At 40.3% G+C, this 23,360-nt stretch overlaps 1 pseudogene; it reads right to left on the reverse strand.

The window, feature by feature from the left end:
- Positions 1–5,891: 5,891 nt before the first annotated feature.
- LOC100353813 (UV excision repair protein RAD23 homolog A pseudogene) lies at positions 5,892–7,085 on the reverse strand (annotated as a pseudogene).
- Between the last annotated feature and the right edge of the window lie 16,275 nt (positions 7,086–23,360).

The following is a 23,360-nucleotide window of genomic DNA, read 5'->3' on the forward strand; positions in this document are numbered from 1 at the left end:
TCAAGGAACCTATGAGGAATTTTATTTGGGATTATTTGTGGTACACACATAATTTATAAATGCATACTAGGGGCCTGTACTGTGGCGTAGCCAGTAAAGCCATCGCCTGCAGTGCTGGCATCCCTTATGGGTGCCAGTTCAAGACCTGGCTGCTCCACTTCCCATCCAGCTCTCTGCTATGGCCTGGGAAAGCAGTAGAAGATGGCCCAGGTCCTTGGGCCCCTGTGTTGCAGTTGATTTCTCAACAATGTTGCAGTGGATTCATTTCTGAGAGGAGGAGCGTGGTGGGGGCAAGAGGTGCAGAGTCACCACACAGACCCCGGGAGTTGGTGAAAGCCGGCTTGAGGCAAGCAGCCCACAGACTCGTTTATTTCAGTTGGTACAACATCTTATATAGCCAAGACCAGCCAATCCGGTCAAGGGGCGGTCTATGCCCCAACCAATCACAGCATGTTGCCAGGCAGTTTCCAAAGCCATCCAATAACAGCCTGTTGCCAAGCAGGCTCCATTGCCAGGTGTGCTTCAAAGCCATCCAATCACAGCCTGTTGCCAGACAGGCTCCGTTGCCAGGTGGGTTTCAAAGCCATTCCTGAGTAACTGACGCTCGCTTGCCAGCAGCCACCTTGGCATGGCCTTCTCATTCCACCACACCCCTGCACTGGCGTGGGAGACTTGGAAGAAGCTCCTGGCTCCTGGCTTGGGATCAGTGCAGTTCCAGCCAATGCGGCCAACTGGGGAGTGAACCAGCGGATGGTAGACCTCTCTCTCTCTCTCTCTCTCTCTCTCTCTGCCTCTCCTTCTCTCTGTGTGTAACTCTGACTTCCAAATAAATAAATAAATCTTTAAAAAAATAAAAAATAAGTGCATACTAAATGCTGTGATTATGTATCTAGAAAATTAGAAAACTGTCGCGAGTGCCTGCTATCACACAGCTCGACAGGGCTTAAGGGCAATATGTCGGAGCATGCAGAAGGAGGAACACACGGACACAAGACTGCCTTTCCAATGAAAGATGTCATTGCTTACACACCAGGGGTTTTTATCACACTATTTATCAATATGCTCATTAAAGTCAATACACTTATCAGTATCAATATACTTATAAATTCATACTTATCAATATACTTATTAATATCAGCTCAATCTATAGCTTAACTACTACTTATCTTACTACAACTTGAATCCATCAATAACACTATTTTCTTAATGACAATACTAAAGAACTACTGGAATCAAATCTTAACAATAATACTATTTTCTTACTACTCATCAATTATATTCATTAAACCACAGATCATAATATACAGCATTAAAGTAACCTCAAGGGCTATCCAATTATAACATATGTACAGCAAGGTACGAATCATTACTCTTTTTTTTATTAAAGATTTATTTATTTGAAAGTCAGAGTTACACAGAGAGAGAAGGAGAGGCAGAGAGAGAGATAGAGAGAGAGCTTCCATCCGTTGGTTCACTCCCCAAATGGCTGCAACGGCCAGAGCTGCGCTGATCCGAAGCCAGGAGCTTCCTCCAGGTCTCCTACGCAGGGGCCCAGGGACTTGAGCCATCTTCTACTGCTTTCCCAGGCCATAGCAGAGAGCTGGGTGGAAAGTAGAGCAGCCGAGACTCTAACCGGCGCCCATATGGGATGCCGGCACTTCAGGCCAGTGTGTTAACCTGCTGCACCACAGCTCCAGCACCGAATTATTACTCTTAATCATAGGTTCAAAGCACATTCATATTGCACTACACGTGGCTAATGTAATTTATAAAGACTGTGTTCTCAAGGGTTGTATCGTGGTCACGAAAAAAAAGTCAGTGTTCAATGTCCAGAGCTCAACATCTGGGCAGAGACGGATCTTGGATCAGTCATTTACAAGCAGGAAGTTGTGGGATGGCTGTCGCTCTGGGTAGTGAGCTCAGAGTTCCCAGGTGGACGGCAAGGCGAGGAGTTGGAGAGGTCCCCTGCTGAGAGGTCTGGTCCTGCTCTGCGGTCAGGTCTGGCAGCAGGCTGATAAGGGGTCCAGGCAAGGCGGCGGCGAGGCGGGAGCTCGGCCGTTATTTTGATCCCGTAGTCGCCTTGTGTCACTTAGCAAGGGGGCTTGCGAGCTGGCGCTTCAGCTCCAGATGTGTGGAGATCCAGAGGTTCACACGCACTGGGCCCTTTGTCCATTGTTGGCTTGTGCAGCTACCTGCTCAGCGCAGAGTAGTGGGCTGCCTCTTCAGCTCCAGATGTGTGGAGATCCAGGGGTTCACACACACTGGGCCATGATCCTCGAGAGCATGGAGAGCAGTGCCAAAGGCTCTCCTTTTATCCTTGCCACTCTGAAGGCGGAGTCTCCAATAGGGGTCTGGGTGTCACCAATCAGTTGTGTCCCCTCTCGGAGTTTCCCAGGGTGCCACCAATCCAATGCCTAGGGCAGGGTATCTCCAGCTCATTCTCAGGGTGCGTCCAATCATCGTGTGAGTAGGAAGGTAATTTGCAGTTCTCATCCAAGCACACATGTTATCAGACTGCCCAGGGATGTCTGTTCAATCTGATGAGGAGCATCCTTCTTGGCAAGCATCAGCTTAGCATAAGTGATGTCATCAGTCTCTGGCTTGACATGAGTGACTCCATTTTTCTTTACTTCCACTTTGTGGATAGTGGTAGTTTTTGACTCTAGGATTCTCTGTGGAGTTTCCAGAGTTCACCTCCTTCTGCTGGTCGGGTAAGTGGTGATCTGTGTCTCTATTTTTTGGACTCCTGTGGGATTCCCCACAAAAACCTATCTTTTTACAAATAAGTATATGGACAAAGAATAACTGATGGAAGATAAATTTTTGTGTGATCAAAGTGATATTGAAGAATAAGAAAAAAACAACTTGTGCATGTAAGTATCTGTTCTTTCTTCTTTGAAGCCCTTAATAAATTTTTTTAAAGATTTTATTTATTTGAAAGGTAGAGTTACAGACAGTGAGAGGGAGAGACAGAGAGAAAGGTCTTCCTTCCATTGATTCACTCCCCAAATGGCCACAATGGCCAGAGCTGCGCCCATCCGAAGCCAGGAGCCAGGAGCTTCTTCCTGGTCTCCCATGTGAGTACAGGGCCCAAGCACTTAGGCCATCTTCTACTGCTTTCCCAGGCCATAGTAGAGAGCTGGATCAGAAGAGGAGTAGTCGGGACTAGAACTGGTGCCCATATGGGATGTTGGTGCTGCAGGCACAGGATTAACCTACTGCGCCATGGAGCCAGCCCCTGAGGGCCATAATAAATCAAAGTGTAGAAGTCTTTGAAGAACTATTTTGAAAGAACTAATACTTTTAAGAACTATTTTATAAATTAACCTATTCTACAACTATAATGAATTACATTTTGAAAACAAATTCTTCAAACTTTTGTCAGAGGGAACTCTTTAAGATACACAAATGAAACACCAAAATTTTTGACTTTTCCGGCCTTTAATGAATCAGAATAGAAAACAAAACTGGAAACTGGAAAACATGGAAATTTTTGTTAAAGAAAAGTGTTTCTGAATTAAATGTTTAGAATCAAAACTGTGTAAAATTTTTAATTTTTAAAATTCTGTAATTCTATAATGTACCTTGGAATATCTTGACCTATTATTTTCTTGATGTAGAAATTATTTTTATAAAGATTTTATATATTTATTTGAAAGGTAGAGTCACAGACAGAGGGAGAGACAGAGAAAGGTCTTCCATCCACTGGTTCACTCCCTAGATGGCTGCACTGGTGGGAGATGAGCTGATACGAAGCCAGGAGCAGGAGCTTCTTCCAGGTTTCCCACGCCAGTGCTGGGGTCCACACACATAAAGGTCGTTTCCAGTGCTTTCCCAGACCATAGCAGAGAGCTGGATCAGAAGAGGAGCAGCTAAGACTAGAACCAGTGCCCGTATGGGATGCTTGCACTCAGGCAGAGGCTTAACCCCCCATGCCACAGTGCTGGCCCCAAAATTATATTTAAGTGGTTAGACTTACTCTCTGGAATAGAATGAAACAAGTATATGATTTTGAAGCATCAAAATGTGGTAAATTATTCAACAGTTTCTTTTTATAAGAAACAACTCAGTGAATTTCGTTTTGTGAAAAAAACCTTTGCTGAAGAAACTACTGTTAATAGAGGCAAAAATCATATTTTTTTTAGCTAAACAAATAGTTATTTTAGTACAAACAATGTATTGGGATAATACCTCAGTTAAAAGAATTTTCTCTGAGGGGCTGGTGCTCTGACATAGCAGGTAAAGCCTCCGCTTGCAGTGCCAGCATCCCATTTGGATGCCAGTTCGTGACCTAGCTGCTCCACTTCCAATCCAGCTCTCTGCTGTGGCCTGGGAAAGCAGTATGAGATGGCCCAAGTCCTTGGACCTCTGCCCCCGAGTGGGAGACCCAGAAGAAGCTCCTGGCTCCTGGCTTCGGATTGGCTCAGCTCCAGTTGTTGTGGCTATTTGGGGAGCGAACTAAAGGATGGAAGACCTCTTTGTCTCTCTCTCTCTGCCTCTGCCTCTCTTTAACTCTGCCTTTCAAATAATAAATAAATCTTTAAAAAAATTTTCTCTGAGTTCCCCAGGTGTGTCAGGACCTATATGTCCATCAACTAATGACTGGATAAAGAAAATGTGATATGTATACACAATGGCATACTACTTAGGAATAAAAAAGAATGAAATCCTGTCTTTTGCAACAAAAGGGATGCAACTGGAGACCATTACGTTTAGTGAAATAAGCCTGTGGCAAAAACACAAATATCATGCTTTTCTGATATTTGTTAGTTAATGTAGAGTACAAAAAATGTGTGAAAACATAACTGACATCTTAAGATTTGATAATTGTTTATACCCCTGTGGAGTGACCTTTCTACTTTTTACTTGCTGAACATTATGGCTAGTGGTGCATTAAGCCTGTCATTATAAAAATTGTTAATGCAAAAATTAAATGAAAAAATAATAAAAGGAAGGAGGGATATTGAAGGATGGAGGGATGGAAGTATGGTTATCTTCTTAGAAGTGTATCTATGGAATACATGAAATCTGTTCTCTATATTAATAAAAAATTTTAAAAGCATTTTTCTAATTAAAGTTATGATCATATGAAGAGAATAATTGATGACATTAAAATTCAAATTTACCAAGCATAAAATGCAACTTTGAAGAGTATTCTGCAGAAAATTAAAATCAATAAGACTTTATGTAAAAGTGCATTGTTTTAAATAAAACAATATTGGGTGATATTATAGACACAGGTACAACTAAGAAACTGATTAAGGTACATGAATATATAACAGGAACAGGTGCTCTACTTATAATTTTAAAATATTCTGATAAGTTATATGTTTAATTAATTTATATATTATTTTAGAAACTATATTCACGTCTTCAAAACTTTATCAGAGACAGTCCTTTTCTGGGGTGAGGGTAGCCTATGCCTCCAGATCTGATGCTAACCCTTCCCTAGGCTGGAGACCAAGGTCAGACTGGGATGGCAGGCGAGGCCTTGTGCCTTTTGGGGGTTCACCTCAGTTGCAAAGATTTGGGCCACTCCAGCAAAGGATCAACGTTTGGGGCTCCAGCTTCCCCTCATTCTGGAATAAGGCAGGGCAGGGTGTCCTTGGGGGCTCTTTGAGGGATGGGGAAGAGAGCAGTCATCTCCCCTGGCTGCAGGGAGCTGGAACAGAGGCCAAGAGGGGCCCATCTGTCACCTCCTGGTCCTCCCAGGGACGTACCTGGCTGGGCTGTAGAGGAGGATGGGGATACCTATCTGGTCTGGTCTTCTCAGACCAAAATTGGAATGGGGCCACAACTGGGGTGCTTTTCTAAAGTTTTTCTTTTTCTTCTTTTTTTTTTTAGAAGGATTTTACCTTTATCCTACTTCTTAAATAAATAAACACGAAGAAACATTAAATATTATATATATATTTTTCCTCCTTTATTATAAATCTTTTGTGGCATGGCTGCCTGGACTCCCAAAGTTACTCATCATCTGAACTCTGGTTCAAAAGAAACGTAGCAGCCAAGTTCTCATTTTTTTCACAAGTAAAATAAGCATGGATCACAAGACTCTCCGGAAAGCCCAGGGCCTTCAGTCTTTCTAAAGCATCTTTATCTTGCTGCGTCATCTGGGTGCAGTTTATCTCCGAGACCTCTTCACCAATGGCGCCCCCTTCCACCTCCACCTCCACCTCCACCTCCACCTCCACTTGCACCTCCACCTCCATCTCCGTGTCGGACACATCTTCCAGCTCCCTGAAGGGCTCGTGCAGCATGTGGATGAAGTAGTCCCGATGTTGAATTATTTGCTGTGAAAGCTCAGGGTTGTCACGGCCCAGTTGCTGGAGAAGGCAAGGCAGCATCTCGGGGTTCCGCTGAATCAGCTGCCGCATGTTCTGGAACTGGGGTTGATATCGCAGGAACTCCAGGGGGTTGGCTCTCCCTGCCTCGGCGACCTGCTGTGCGGCAGCCCGGTGTTCCCGGAAAGGCATGTATTCGGCCTGGGAAGTCCCAGGGATTCCCATGAGCAGATACTCCACGGCTCGGTGCGGATTATTGTAGCTGGCACGCAGGGCGGCTTGCACTTGTTCTCTCTCGTACCCCATAGACATGAGCTCAAACAGCATGGTCTCGTACTCGGAGCCAGTCACCATCATGGAGGCTGCGTCTTCCCTAGGCCAGTTGCTACGTGAAGAGGGTCCAGCGACCGGCATGGACTCAGCAGATTCCAGGAAGTCTGACTCCTCCGACGGGCTCCCGTCCTCTCTGGGGGTCGGTGGGGAACGGGACATGCTTGAAGGGCGGGCTGGTAGGAAAGGAGGAACAGGACTCCAGAGCAGAAGTGACTGGAGCCTCTGGCCGCGCTGAGAAACGCTGGCCAGAGTAAGCCTTGGTCACTGTGACGACCATAAAGTTCTTAGCAACGTAACAGTCCTTGGCGGGGACGTCATCACGCAGGCAGGATCTTGCCACGTAAGGTTCTGTTCAGCCACGAAGAAAGTATTATGGTCCCTTTCGGCTTCCATCTCCTTTTGCAGCTTTACCATCTTGACAGACTCCATTCGAATCTGGAAGGTCTGCAGGTGCAGTGTTTCCTGCATGATGGTGGCCGGAATGTCCAGGCAGCATGCCCCTCATTCCACCACCATCTTAGCACCTAGCCACATGCCACCTATATATTTTATAGTGTGTTTAAATGTACAAAAATGTATGACGTTTGAAATAATTCACTATTATTTTTAATATTTTTATTAATATAAAGATAACAGATTTAATGTATTTCATAGATAAATTCTAGGATAACCCTACTTCCCTCCCTTCCTCGCTCTCTCAAACCTTCCTTCTTTTCTTTGTTATTTCTTTAATTTTTTCAGTAACCTTTTTTTATATTTTATATGTAGTTTTAAGAGCATAACGATACTTCCCACCATACCCTCCCTCCATCACCCACTCCACCTTCCCTCCTTCTTTTCTTATTTTTCTTTTAATTTTTACAATGACATACTTTCAATTTTCTTTATAATCACAAGCTTAACCCAAAATAATTAACTTTGGAACATAGTTTTTAACTATGCTTTTTTTTACTTTTCATTTGTTGAACTCTGTATTTAGTGGATCAATAAGCCCTTGATTGTAATTGTAAATTCAAAATATTGTATCACAAAAATTAAAACTAGTTTGTCAACTAATATAGTAAAGTTAATTTATCAGCTGATATGTAAAAATTTTAAATTATATCGTGTAAATTATTTTGGTTGTCTCTTTCACCATCTAAATCTCTGTAGTGTGGACTGTACATTATAAATCTGATGGTCACTCGATTCTTTGATCACTTGCATCAGAATGACTGGGAGTGCCTGTTAAAAAATGCAAATTTTGAAAAGAGAATGAGGCTCTTTAAGGTAGGAAGGAATCTGAAATTTTAATACCTTCTGGGATTATTAAGCATACTAAATTTTCAAAAATGCTCTAATAATGAGATACAACTTCTATGATGAAAGAACCCATAAAACAAAAGAAGAAACAGAAGCCCTCTGGGCATAGCACCAGGAAAATGGCCTTGTCCTTTAGCAACTAGCATTAAAAAAATTCTCATTCATTACAGTATTGATGACATGTTTTTAAATAAGCAATAACTTCAGCATTTTATTCTACTTATGGAAGTAGCTCATTTTCATTACTAGAAAGTAGAAAATGCAAATAAGCAGGAAGAAAATAAATGTCCATACCATCTTCATCTGAAGAAAATTATCTTTAAAATCTGGAATTATTTTATTTTCAAGGCTTTTACTTTGGAATTTCCCTTAAATTACATTACTCATTGAATACTAAGTTCAAAGGAGAGTCCCTGCTTTTCTTTGAATGATTATATTGACAATTATTGTATTGACAATAAGTCAATATAATCATTCAAAGAAGAGAGCATTTGCATGAAGATATGATGGCTAACTTTCTGGCTCTACATTACAGTACTTAAGAGTTTGAGCTGTAGGGGCCAGTGCCATAGTGTAGCAGGTAAAGCCACCGCCTTCCGTGCTAGTGTCCCATATGGGTGCCAGTTCTAATCCCAGCTTCTCCTCTTCCAATCCAGCTCTCTGCTAATGGCCTGAGAAAGCAGTGAAAGATGCCCCAAGTACTTGGGCCCCTGTACCCACATGGGAGACCTGGAAGAACAGGATGCTTCTGGTTTTGGATTGGCCCAGCTCCTGCTGTTGCAGCCATTTGGTGAGTGAGCCAACGGATGGAAGATCTCTCTCTCTCTCTCTCATTCTGTCTCTCTCTCTCTCTCTCTCTCTCTGCCTCTCCTTCTTTGTAAGTCTGATTTTCATGTAAATAAATCTTTAAAAAAAAAAAAAAAAAAGGTTTGAGCTGTGGAGTTGAAACTGCCTGGGATTGAATTCTAGCTCTAACACTTCCCTGCTGTGTGAGTTTAGGAAGCTACTTAACCCCTCTGTGCTTCAGTTTGCTTAGCTGTGAGAAGAGGTTAATAATTGAACCTACCTCATATTGTTTTTCCAAGTACTGACCAAAACATAGAGAGCACCTTGCCTACTGTAAGCATCCAGTAGCTACTATTGTTTTGAGCTCTATGATTGCCTAAATATCATCTAGCTGATCTCAGTGAGGGATGAGATCCACTCTTCCTTGAAGATTACCTTCTGTATTTCTTTCTCAGAAGATTTACTCTCTGTGCCAGTGGTGAACAATTGACAAATATTGCATTTTTTTTCCTCTGAGGACATTTTAAATATTCATTTTCATTTCTTTCTTTAACTGAAATTTACCAATGTTCTTGGAGCATAACTCTTCCTGGCATTTCATGTCACATCCTTCCCTTGTAGGCTGTTATCCTTACTTATCACCCCACGTGAACTCAATTCCTGTTAATGAGCTATTCCATAGGCACAAGCATATGTACACAAGGTAGTATATAGGAAGGACTTTTTAGAACGCGTTGTTCATTAAAGCAATAATCACAGGCTAAGACACGCAGAATATGGATTTAGTCTTATTTGGTGTAAGTCTTCAAAATTCTGTTGTTCTTATACTGAAAAAAAATACTCAGTTATTCTAAAGTCCATAGGCAAATTGCCTGTCTTCCATCAATTTATATGGCCTGAGGTTATTTATTTATTTTAAGTTTTCTTTATTTCAAAGCAGATTGACAGAAAGAGAGAGAGGAGGAGGAGAGGGAGGGGGAAGGAAGGAGAAGGCAGGGGAAGGCGGAGGGGAGGGAGATCTCAAATCTTCTGGTTCATTCCTCAAATGCTTGCAACAGCTAGGGCTAGGTCAGGTAGAAGCCAGGAGTCAGGAACTCTATCCACGTCTGCCGTGGGTGTGGCAAGGATCCAAGTACTTGAGTCATCATTTGCTGCTTTACAGGAGCATTAAACAGAATAGCTGGAAATGAACCAGCACTCCAACATGGGATAAAGGCATCCCAAGTAGTGGCTTAAACTAATGCCCCAGAACTCTTGCTTTTATTTTTAAAATCATAATCATATGAAAATGCAGTTAAGTCTGAAACCATAGTTTTCTTTAAATATGTATGTGTGTGAAGTCCCAAACCCTCTTGTCCTATTAAAAATTAGTTTTAAGTGTCATGCCAGTACTTGTTCTGATCGTCTACTTCATATATAGATTTCTAAATTCTTTTCAAATGTACCATTAGTTTCTGATGTTAGTTTTGTCAAAGTAAAAAATATTCAGATATAGGAGAGGAGAGATGTTATCCAAAAGGATTATTGTCATAAAGGGAATGCGCCTGCTGCAATAGGGAGAATGTTCCAACAATGAGATCTGTAAGCCTCGCAAAGGTAAAGAGGAAACATAGGAATGAATACGTAGAATAACTGGACAGCTGGACAGAAACTCTGCTTCTTGCAGTCAGCCTACTTTCTGGAAGAATTTTCGAAGGTGGGGATGTGGTCCAAAGGTACGTTGAGATGCTGGCTCAGCCAGACCATGAGTCAAGGTCCAGGAACGTGTGAGAAGATAAAGCATCCTGACTAAAATTTACCCAGGTAGGGGCTGGTGCTGTGGCACAGCAGGTTAATGCCCTGGCCTGAAGCGCCAGCATCCCATAAGGGTGCCGGTTCGAGCTTCGCCTGCTGCACTTCCTATCCAGCTCTCTGCTGTGGCCTGGGAAAGCAGTAGAAGATGGCCCAAGTCCTTGGGCCCCTGAACCCACATGGGAGACTTGGAAGAATTTCCTGGCTCCTGGCTTTGGGTTGGCACAGTTCTGGCTGTTGCGACCAATTGGGAAAAGAACCATCAGATGGAAGACCAACCTCTCTCTCTCTGCCTCTCCTCTCTCTGTGTAACTCTGACTTTCGAATAAATAAATAAATAAATAAATCTTAAAAAAAATTTGCCCAGGTTGTGTTAGTGGACATTTAATCCAAATCAGTCCATGGGGTAAAGCAGTTCAGCAAAGAATGGGAATTTGGAAGCATGTCATCCAGAGTTGTCATAGATAAACAAAGAGGTCATCCACAAATTTTCTCTGTGCTACTTAGGGAAATGTGGTTCTTTAAAGCGAGCCATTTCCTGAAACACAAAACAACAGAATTCCAAACTTTCACTCTTTTCCAGGAATCTGGGCTCAGGTAAAGGTTAACATTGTGAATATGAATATTAAGGACCTTTTAGCCAGCGCCGCGGCTCACTAGGCTAATCCTCCGCCTAGCGGCGCCGGCACACCGGGTTCTAGTCCCGGTCGGGGCGCCGGATTCTGTCCCGGTTGCCCCTCTTCCAGGCCAGCTCTCTGCTGTGGCCAGGGAGTGCAGTGGAGGATGGCCCAAGTGCTTGGGCCCTGCACCCCATGGGAGACCAGGATAAGTACCTGGCTCCTGCCATTGGATCAGCGCGGTGCGCCGGCCGCGGCGGCCATTGGAGGGTGAACCAACGGCAAAGGAAGACCTTTCTCTCTGTCTCTCTCTCTCACTGTCCACTCTGCCTGTCAAAAAAAAAAAAAAAAATATTAAGGACCTTTTCTTTGGAACCTGCCTAAGGCTTCAAGGATGCAGTCGCTTTTACCAACTATATTTCTTCTCTTACAAAGTAGTCCAACCTCTGAATATCTCTCTTTTATATGTTCAGTTAGTAGGGTTGGGGGAAAATGGAGTAGAATTGTACCTGGCCATTGAGTTTTCCACAGACCAGTGTTTCCCAGTGAATTGGAATTTTTACTCTTTCCCTAAATTTTGGTATTCTGTAATTATATTTGGTTTTCTTTTTTGATTTTTAATATATTGAATGTACCAAAGTAATTATGAATATAATGTTTATAAAAATACAGTAGCCCTTTGCTTCAATGCTTTCTGGCTTTAATCCTCAGAGACAAATACTTTGAATTTATTGCTTTATTATATTTATTATTTTTACTTATTTATAGATTTATTTATTTTATTGCTTTATTGCTTTATTTTGTAGTGATGGTCATATTTCCAATCAGTGTGCATATAGTACATATAAGTAATTTAAATATTTTCAGGTTATCCTTATTGATTTCCTATAATAGATGAAGATCCTGCTATCTGTACCTCCTTTCCTTTTCCAACTGCTCCATCTCTATCTATATAGTAAATGTACATACATATATATGTTATTTATATTACTTAAATTATTAATCAGAACGCACTTATTCTATGTAAATATTATTCACTTGATATATCTTACCACTGGATACATTTATTTACATTTTTCACATCTTCAGGCTATTTTTTGCTGTTTGTTTCTTTACATGGTATTTCAGATACCCTTAATTCTTTCTAGATGCACTACTATATTACTTACCATAGCTTCTGCTCTATTGAGTTTAATATTCCTGGACATCTCCCTCCTGGAGCCCTTCATCATTGTGCTCCCATATTGCCATTGAATTGCTACCCTGGGACCAATATTCATATCCTTATTTCTGACTCTCAGTAGTCCCTAAGCCTCCAAGATTGACATTTTGCTGGTACACACATGCACAGCGGAGTAGCCAGCCTCTGTCTTAACTGGCTGAGCATCCATGTGCCTTGATCAATGCTTTACAATACTGGATGCTACTTTTTCAACATAATATCTTTTTAAAAAAATATTTATTTATTTGAAAGGCATAATTACAGAGAGGGAGAGGGAGAGGCAGAGAGAGAAGTTTTCCATCCACTTGTTCACTCCCCAAATGGCTACAATGGCCAGGGCTGAGCCAGGCTGAAGCCAGGAGCCAGGAGCTTATTTCAGGTCTCCCAAGGGGTGGCAGAGACCCAAGGATTTGGGCCATCTTCCACTGATTTCCCAGGCACATCAGCAGGGAGCTAATTTGGAAGTAAAGCAGCTGCAACTCGAATTGGTGCCCATATGGGATGCTGGCGCTGCAGGCGGTGGATTAACTTGTTAAGCCACAGTGCTGGCCCTCAATATCATATCTTAATAAACCTATTGTCTTATTCTTCCTTCCTGTATGCCCTTGTTTTGCTAGAAAACATGTTCTCATGACAGAGAAACTAAAGACCTCCCTATTTTCTAACCTCACTTCTATAAATGCTTCATCTAGGTCCTGATTTTTTCTGGGATTCTGTGGGAGATATATCTGTCCTTTGTATATTTGACAATTTTTTGTAACCTGCTATATGTTGATGTCCCTTCATCAATATCTCATATTTGTGTGATGTTTTTATCTTTGTTTCAAAATTCATTTAATTTTAGCTTTAATTATTATAAGCTCACCAAAATTCAAGAAGTTGTTGTAATAGAAATGATAATGATATGGACCTAATTTTAGTAAAATATACAAAATTTTCCTGTAGATTCTTGCTTAGAAAGGCTCTTTGCATTTAAAGCTGATTTTTTCCATTATGAATTCAAGCCCTTGGAAATTACTAAAAATAATGTTCTTGGACCAAAGTTTATAGTAGGTTTAAGTCCTCTGAATAGAAATGTCTTGTTCCAACATCAAATATTCTAAAAACAGAATTGGAAATAACTTAGATCAAATCTCGGGTTAAAGCTGGATATAGAGTGTCTGGAAGGCAGTATCCAGAGAAAATATTTCAAAAACAATATTTGGTATATGACCCAGAAAAGCATGACTTTAGGAAGACTCCTAAGAACATCTAAAGATATTTTCAATACAATACAAAAGTTTAATTCCACTCACTGAATTGGATAAGATATTAGAAAAGTTTTAAGCTGGAAACTGATTCTCACATTCAATAGACTAACAACCAATTTGCAACTATTGGTGTGCTTTTTAAAAAATTCTTTGTTTGTTCATCCTGCCAGGTCATTTTTGTGAATCTGTTCTAGTGCCACATCTCTTTCTTCTCTAATTTAGCTCATCAACTCTTTTTTTTTTTATTTTTGACAGGCAGAGTGGACAGTGAGAGAGAGAGACAGAGAGAGAAAGGTCTTCCTTTTGCCGTTGGTTCACCCTCCAATGGCCGCCGCTGCAGCCGGCGCACCGCGCTGATCCGATGGCAGGAGCCAGGATCCAGGTGCTTTTCCTGGTCTCCCATGGGGTGCAGGGCCCAAGCACCTGGGCCATCCTCCACTGCACTCCCTGGCCATAGCAGAGAGCTGGCCTGGAAGAGGGGCAACCGGGACAGAATCCGGCGCCCCGACCGGGACTAGAATCCGGTGTGCTGGCGCCGCAAGGTGGAGGATTAGCCTATTGAGCCACGGCGCTGGCTAGCTCATCAACTCTTAATGAAGGCTGTCATCCTTTTGGATCCAAGGAAGTCTTCCTTTCCCAACTGTTCATCCATACCACCAGAAATATCAGCACACCCTTCACAAAACTCAAATGTTAAGGATATCTTGAGCTACTATTTTCTTTTTTTTTTTTTTTAAGATTTATTTTATTGATTTGAAAGACAGAATTACAGAGAGAGGTAGAGACAGAAAGAGAGGTCTTCCAGATGGCTGCAACAGCCGGAGCTGTGCTGATCTGAAGCCAGGAGCTTCTTCTGGGTCTCCCACGCGGGTGCTGGGGCCCAATGATTTGGGCCATCTCCCACTGCTTTCCCTGGCCGTAGCAGAGAGCTATGGAAGCAGAGCAGCCAGGACTCGAACCAGCGCCCATATGGGATACCGGTGCCTCAGACAGGGCTTTAACCCCTTGCACCACAATGCCAGCCCCAAACTATGATTTTCAAATACACTGTGATACTTGCAATTCCTTATACAACTTCTTATGTGATTATATATATATATATATATTTTTTTTTTGACAGGCAGAGTGGACAGTGAGAGAGAGAGACAGAGAGAAAGATCTTCCTTTTTCCGTTCGTTCACCCCCCAGTGGCTAGCGCTGCAGCCAGCGCACCGCGCTGATCCGAAGCCAGAAGCCAGGTGTTTCTCCTGGTCTCCCTTGCGGGTGCAGGGCCCAAGCACTTGGGCCATCCTCCACTGCACTCCCTGGCCACAGCAGAGAGCTGGAATGGAAGAGGAACAACCCGGACAGAATCCGGCGCCCCAACCAGGACTAGAACCCGGTGTGCTGGCGCTGCAAGCGGAGGATTAGCCTATTGAGCCACGGCGCCGACCTTATGTGATTATATATTGTGAATGACATCTTCAAGCAGGCTGTAAATTTTCTGAGAGCAGTTATCATTCATTCATCAAATACAGTGTTTATTGAATGCCTACTGTCACTGGGCACTGGGAGATAAAATAGTAAATTTTTTTAAAAGATTTTATTTCTTTATTTGAGAGGTAGAGTTATAGACAGTGAGAGGAAGAGACATAGAGAAAGGTCTTCATTCCATTGGTTCACTCCCCAAATGGTCACAATGGCCGGAGCTTCACCAATCCCAAGCCAGGAGCCAGGAGCTTCTTCCTGGTCTCCCACGCGGGTGCAGGGGCCCAAGGACTTGGGCCATCCTCCACTGCTTTCCCAGGCCATAGCAGGGAGCTGGACTGGAAGAGGAGCAGCCTGGATTAGAACTGGCGGCCATATGGGATGCTGGCGCCACAGGTGGAGGATTAACCTACTGCGCCATGGCGCTGGCCCCACAATAGTGAATTAAAAAGACATTATCTCCCGTGTGTTCCAAAAACACATGCACTAAAGTCCACATTTCCTTACACTTGGATCTGTCTCTATCTGTGCGACACTGGGTGCTAGCAGTGATATCTACCTCAAAAGTTTTTCTAGATGGGGTTCCAGACAAATAATGAGCTCTCAATAAGTGTTAGCAATTTCATAATGATGTATATATCATTACAATTATTATCTTGTTGTGTCTTGTTGTGTATCAATGAGTGCCTATGTCTGTGTTAAGTGAACTAAGTAAATGATTAGAAATTAGTTTTATAACTTAGTGCTAAAGATCAAGTGAAGAGAAGATTATTTAATCAGGAAATGAGTCTTTTTCATTTTATGTAGCATTTTAATTGAAAAGTTTTCTTCAAGAAATGGGTGACAAAATTGAACGTTGATGAAAGCAAATTTATTATAATGTGCCTAAAATAGCATTTTTTAGAATACACTGTCTCCTTTTTATTTTTAAATGCAGCTGAGGTTTCAATCCTCCTTTAATATCAAGTCCTACTTAATCTACATTTTTTGATAACAGCTTTGAGAGTACTCATGAGACTATTAGACTTAAGAATCAAAGAGCTTCTGATGAATGAATAGGCTTTGTTTGAGATACAGGTGGCAATTTAAATGACAGTAAAGGAAAATTAGAGATGAGATGAAGATACATTTTAAATATAAATAAAAATGATGATCTTTAAACTTTGTTAAACTTCCAGAACAAAGTAAGTGGAAAGTTTCAAAAGATCCTGAAGAAAGTAATTTGAGATTATTTGGGTTGTTTCAAAGAAGAAATGGTATAACCCTGAAATTGATTTAAAGTGTGTTTTTCAATCTACTTCAAACTTTTACCTGAATCTCTTGTTGTAAAATGTAGTTTTGTGAATTTCATGTTATGTGTTGCTTTCTCATATGAGGATCTTCAAGTTCTTTATAACATAATTTCATAAATCCCACAAAAATGGGATGAACAATCATAACAATATAGAGCCAAAATGTTAAGATTTCTATAGATTAGGTAAGTGCTGAACAGGTGAATCTAGTTACAATAGAATGGACGGGCTCTAACACAGCTATTGTATTTGATTTAACAAGGGAACTGACAATAAAGAAAGAATTTTTTCTATGTGGAAAACTACTAGTCTGCCTGAATATTACACTGCACCAGGTCACAAGGGCCTTCTTATAGCCAGAAGATGCTCAAAAATTTATCAATAGCCAGAGGTTTTCTTCAATGTGATTGAATAAAATAGAGTCTCCAAAGAATATATGAAAGGAACGTTCAAGGGGAAAAAGTTTCCTTCTTCTTCAAAAATGAATGACTATAGTCACGATGAACTTGTTTGTTACCTGACTGCAATTTCCTAAGAAGACTTTGTCTACTGTCAGTACCCATTCAGGGCTATTGCTAACTATAACGCTTTAAAGAAAGCACAGTTTCTATAGACCAATATCATTTTACCTCATAAAAGAATAAAGCCTCAAATAGTCAATGATATTTTTCTTCCTCTAATATCATCAACCAATCTTTTCTTATAGACTGAGTGCTTCTGTCAAGAGGAAAGGGTGTACACATAGAATCACAGGGGATATTGAACTGGATTGGATCTCTAAAGAATACCTCAACCCAAACGTCCCAGTCAATTAGCCTTTGGTGTGACCCAGGAGAAAGAAAACGTTCATCAGGCTCTGGGCAATTTTCTCTAAGTTAGATGGCAGTCAAAGTAAGTTGAAAGTTTAATTTGCATTATTACAGGATTCAAGAATTTTCAGTTGTACATCCTAAGGGAACCTTTATACATGAGGCCCACACAGCATTCAATAAGAATTTTCTAATTCACTCTAACCATTCTTATGAATCTTACAATTTTCTTTAGCTTTAATAGTCCATGGGTCTATAAAACTTTGAAATTGCCACAATTTATCCAACTAGTAAATGATAATCCTAGGAAGAAAACTCATATTATTAGACACTAGTCAAATGCTTGCTGATAGAATCATGGAATGAGTTTGTAAAATAAAGGATATGGAGCAAATCTAAGAAAAAAAGAAAAGGGCATATTGAGAATGGAGATGAAATGTATTTTAAATATCTGTTAACCATTTTACATGGATTTATCTAGAAAAATTTAAATGAAACAAAATACATACATTTTAAGTGTATTAGTCAATACATTTTAAAAAATGTTTACATACAGGTAGACATGATCCTAATTAACATTTTCATCTCTTCAGAAAGCTTTCTCAAGCTTGCTCCTAATACCCGTAAGCATCCACTGTTCTTATTTCTAACAGCAGAAATAAATTTTGCCTGTTCTGGAACTTTATAAAAGTGGAATCATGTAGTGTGCATAATTTTGCATATGATTTATGTATTCAGCATAAAGTTTTGTAATTTTTCATTTTTTAAAAAATATCAGTTCAATTTTCCTTCATTTTTTTGCATAATAGTAATCCCTTGAATAATCTATTGTCATGAGTAAATAAACATGAATAAAACCATTGATTCATAGGAGCTATATGTTTAATTCTACAAGGACCTGTCAAACATTTTCCAAAGTGACTGCAAAATCTTTTCTACTCCTACTAGCAATGTATAATAATTCCATTTATTCCAAAATCTTCATAAATATTTGGTATGTTGATATTTTAAAATTTTATATCTTTTAGTAGATATGACATAATACAGTGTTTTGATATGTATTTAGCTGTTGACTAATTATATTATGTATATTTTTTGTTTTTAATATTTTTGAAGATTTATCTATTTATCTGAAAGACAGTTATAGAGCCCCTTAATGATTATTTCAATATAATATATTTTGAAATTTCTATTTTAATCTATATCTATATCTATATCTATATATACATACATAAATATACATGCAATCGGCCCTCTGTATCTGGGGGTTCCAATCCACAGATTTAACCAACTATATGTTGAAAATATTTGAAGAATCTATTTTAAATATGTACAGATATTTTTCATTTCATTATTCTGTAAATGATACTGTGTGACAAACATTCACATAGAATTTACATTATATTAGAAATTATAAGCATTCTGGAGATGAATCAAAACCTATAGAAGGATGTGTGTAAACTGTATGCAAATACTACATTATTTTACAGTAAGAGACTTGAGTATCCATGGATTCATGTATCTGTGAAGGTACTGTAAACAACCCCCAACAGATACTGAGAAAGACTGTGTATATAATTCTAGTTATCACATTATTTGGTCTGGAGGTTACTATTAACATGTTACCTATAACAATCTAGTTCTTATTAATAGTAAATTATTTCAGTGTTACATAAAATTATGCTTCAATATTGTTCCTCCTTTCCCCATTATGCCATTATTGTCACAAACTACATTTTTACACATTGTGTTCATCAACAATGATTTGTGCTTATTGTATCATACAGTTGTATTTTTATAAAGATTTAATTTTATTTTATTTGAAAGGCAGAGTTATATATAGAGAGAGGGAGAAAGACAGAGAAAAATCTTCCATCCTCTGGTTCACTCCTCAATTGGACAAAATGGCCAGGGCTGGGCTAAGCTGAAGCCAGGAGCCAGGAGCTTCTTCCAGGTCTCCCACAGGGGTGCAGGAGCCCAAGAACTTGGACCATCTGCCGCTGCTTTCTTTCCCAGGCCACAGCAGAGCTGGATCAGAAGTGAAGCAGCTGGGACTAGAACCAGTGCCCATATGGGATGCTGGCATTGTAGGTGGCAGTTTAACCTACTATACCACAATGCTGGCCTTACAGTTGTCTTTTTATTTTATTTTATTTTATTTTATTTTATTTGTTTTGTTTTGTTTTGTTTTGTTTTGTTTTATTTTAAGATTTATTTATTTATTTGAAAGGCAGAGTTACAGAGAGGCAGATGTCCATCAACTGAAAGAAATTATGGTATACATACACTATGGAGTACTACTACACTGTAAAAAAAGAAAAAAGAAAAAAGAAAAAAAGAAATCCTGTCTTTTGCAACAATGACACAATTGGAAACCATTATACTTAGTAAAACAAGCCAGTCCCAAAAGGACAGCAATCATATGTTTTCTTGATCTGGAGTAACTAATAGAGTACCTGAAGTGTAATGTACTAGAGTGAAAAGGACAATTTGAGATTCAATGATTGTTTACAGCCCTTGTCTCTTCCACCGAGGAACTGTGTTTTCCTCTTCATACTATTTGTTGAACTCTTTTACTTAGTGTAGGGTTAACTTTATGATCATTAGGCAAATTGAAAATAGATCTTTGTAAAAATTAAGAGTGGAAATGGGAGAGGAAGAGGAAGAAGGGTTGGAGTGTGGGCGAGAGCCAGGGTAGTGAGGAGAGCTTTCTTCTTCCTAATCAAATCTACTTCCGAGCCCTATCAGTGAGTTTTCTTTTTCCATTTTAGTTATTGTTCTTTTCATATACAAAATGTTTGGTTCATAATCCCTATGTTTTATTGATATTTTCCGTTTGTCAGTACATAATTCTCTAGATTTCCTTGAGTTCTTTGTGCATAGTATACTTTTGCTTCTTGCATGTGTGTAATAAATTTTATCTAAGTAATTTTTCTTCTAAATACTGTCTTGACTTCTTCAAGGACAGTTAATGTTACTGCTTTTTTTCTCTTATAAGTTATATTTTTTGTTTCTTTGCATGTATTATAGTTTTTTGTTGAAAACTGGACATTTTAAAATATAGTGTAGCAACTCTGGAAATCAATTTTCTGCACTCAAGATTTGTTGTTTCTTTATAGTCTGTATTTTTCTCTTTGGCTACAGAAATCTGCTCATCTTATAATTTGACAGAGAATTTCTTAAACACCTACAGCTTGTATATTTCCCAGTCCTTGCTGAAGGTTTCGGCATGCACGTTGGTAGATGCCTTCAACACTCAGCCAAGTGGTTTATCAGACCTTCTAGATAAGCAGGAGGTGAAAGCTTAGTACCTTATAGACTTTTTCCTGAGCTTGTATAGAGCCCTGGACATGGTTGAATTGGAAAATCTCTGAAAGTAATATGGCATTCTTCTAATGCACATTTTTGAATCTTTTCTTTATGTTTTGTTGTGGAAAATTTGACTGCAGTGCATCATAGTGAAGATCTTTTCTGATCATGTCTGTTAGGAGTTCTGTGTACTTTCTGTAGTTGGGCGTCCCTTTCTTTCTCCAAATTGGGGAAGTAATTATTTCATCAAATAGGACTTCTAGTCCATTCTGTCTTTCCACACCTTCAGGAACTCCTAAGACCCATATGTTGGGTCATTTGATAGTATCCCATAATTTTTCAACGAACACTTTTTAAGTTTTCTAATTTCTTCTTTTTTTCTTTTGTCTGACTGAAAGATTTCCAAAGATTTATCTTCTAGTTCAGATATTCTTTCTTCTGCCTCACCAAGTCTGCTCTTAAAGATTTCCACCATGTTTTTTATTTGATCTATTGAATTCTTCATTTCTAATATTTCATTTTGATTTCTCTTTAAGATCTCAATTTCAAGGGAAAATGTTTTCATTCATGTCTTATATAGTTTTCTTTAGTTTGTGGATTTGCTTCTGATTTCTTTTTGTGTAATCCTATGATTAATGTTTTGAATTCCTTTTCTGGCATTTCCTCAGTCTGTTCACATTCACATCCTTTTTTAATTATTATTTATTTTATTTGAAAGTTAGAGTTACACAGAAAGAGGAGAGGCGGGAGGGGGCGGTCTTTGACCTGCTGGTTCACTCCCCAGTTGCCTGCAATGGCTGGAGCTATGCTGATCTGAAGCCAGGAGCCAGGAGCTTCTTCTGGGTCTCCCACACAGGTGCAGGGGCCCAAGGACTTGGGCCATCTTCTACTGCTTTCCCAGGCCATAGCAGAGAGCTGGATGGGAAGTGGAGCAGCTGGGTCTCAAACGCACCCATATGGGATGCCAGTGCATCAGGCCAGGGAGTCAACCCGCTGTGCCACAGTGCCGGCCCCTCACATTCACATTCTAATATTTAAGTGTTGTTGTGTTATTTGGGGTGGGGGTCATGGTGTCTTCCTTATTCTTGTTTCTTGAATATCTGCATTTGTTTTTAGGCATTTGTAGATTTAATTGTTTTTTTCTCCTGATGGCTTTTAACTTTGAGGTATGCCTGTGTGGCTAGGTGGAATGTCTGCACTTTCAGTGAATATGAAGAGGTGTGATGGGTGTGGCCAGGGATCTCTAGTCAGTGTCCTCAATGTGTTCAACACTCATCCCTGCCGCTGTAAGAACTGTGCAAATGATCTGCACAGACCTCACTGTGAGCACCATTCCCACTGCGATGACCTACCCTAAGCAAGCGAGAAGCTCCGAGCATGTGGAGCAGCACCTAGTGACTGCCCAGAGACCCAGCTGCACCCTGCACCTCCTCATGTAACCACTGAGCCCCCATGGTCTCAGCACACAATGCTCCCAGTCACTGGGCGCAGAGGTTTCATTCTGCCCTGCCAGCCTGTTAAGTCAACAGAAAGGCAGATGTTTACTGAGTCAGCTCTGCCTACGCATCTTGATCTGGGAAGCTATGGGCAGGCACCTCACCATCCCATGTAGTTGCTCAGCCACCTCCCAGCTAGACTCAAAGTTTGTGGGGACTGCAGATTTTTCTCTCCACCAGAATCTCTGGATCATGAACGTACACAAGAGCCGCTGGCCAAATGTTGCTCTTCCCACCACTGCTGCCAGTACTGCCAAGAAGATGGCAACCTGTCTCAGCCAGTTGCTGTGCACAAAGGCTTCCACAGCTCCTGCCTGGACCCTAAATAGTTCACAGCTTTTCTCAGTCAGGCAGCAGACTCTGTTGTGGGGAAGTTGGGGTGAGATAACGATGCTCGCTCTATCTCCACTAGGTCCTCAGGCAATCACTACCAACCACCAGCCTCCAGGGCTCCAGTCGGACTCATTCCACGCTCTTCCTCCAGGTATATCACTACGGTTGCGGCAGTCTGGTCTCACCTCCACCTCCACGTTGCCACCCGCCCTGGCACTCGACTGCTGCGGTTGTTTGTTGTGTCTGTGTTCATGTTGTGAACGCGTGGTGGAAAGCCACATCCTCCACACAGGCCCATGGTGTTCCTCTTCCTCTTATAGGATGTCCAGTGTGATTTTCTCTCCAATTCTCCCCTGAGAGCCTGAGAATTGAGAGTGTACTTCCTACACTTTTTTTTTTAAATCCCTAGCCTTGCTCAGTATATAGTTCCCTCATCTGACATCTTGGAATCTCATCCATCTTATATCTTAGTATAAAAGATTTGTTTATCATTTCTCTCAAGTTTGGGTTATTAGAAATTTTCTTTATCTTAGTTTCATTGATGAAAAAGTTTTTTTTAAAAAATGGAATTATTTTCATTCTGGTAGTTTAAAAATATATTTCTCTTTTCTTCTGCTTCCATTGTTTCTGTTGATAAGGCAGCCATCATTGAAATTGGTTTCTTCCTATATAGCCTATATGTAATGCGATTTTTCCTCCTGGTTGCCTTTATGATATTCACATTATAATTTGTTGTTAGTTGTCTATGATTTGCCTAGTAGTGGCTTCTTTTTATTTCTTCTTGAGGTTTGCTAAATATCTAAACTTTGTAAATTTAGATTTTTCACTAAATTTAGGGAAATGTCACCCCTTCTTCTCTCAAAGGTTTTTTTCTCTCCCATTCTAATTGTCTTCTATTTCAACTCCAATTATGTATATATTAAAAGTATTAATATTGTCTCCCAGGTCACAGAATTTCTTTTCTGATTTTTTTCCTCTAGATTGCTCCAATTATATAATTTTATTTGCTTGTTTGAGTTTAGTGCCCCTTTAATAACTTTATGAATACATGAAGTGAAACTGTCTTTTA

Source organism: Oryctolagus cuniculus, chromosome X (assembly GCF_964237555.1).
Source record: "Oryctolagus cuniculus chromosome X, mOryCun1.1, whole genome shotgun sequence".
Taxonomy (NCBI): Eukaryota; Metazoa; Chordata; class Mammalia; order Lagomorpha; family Leporidae; genus Oryctolagus; species Oryctolagus cuniculus.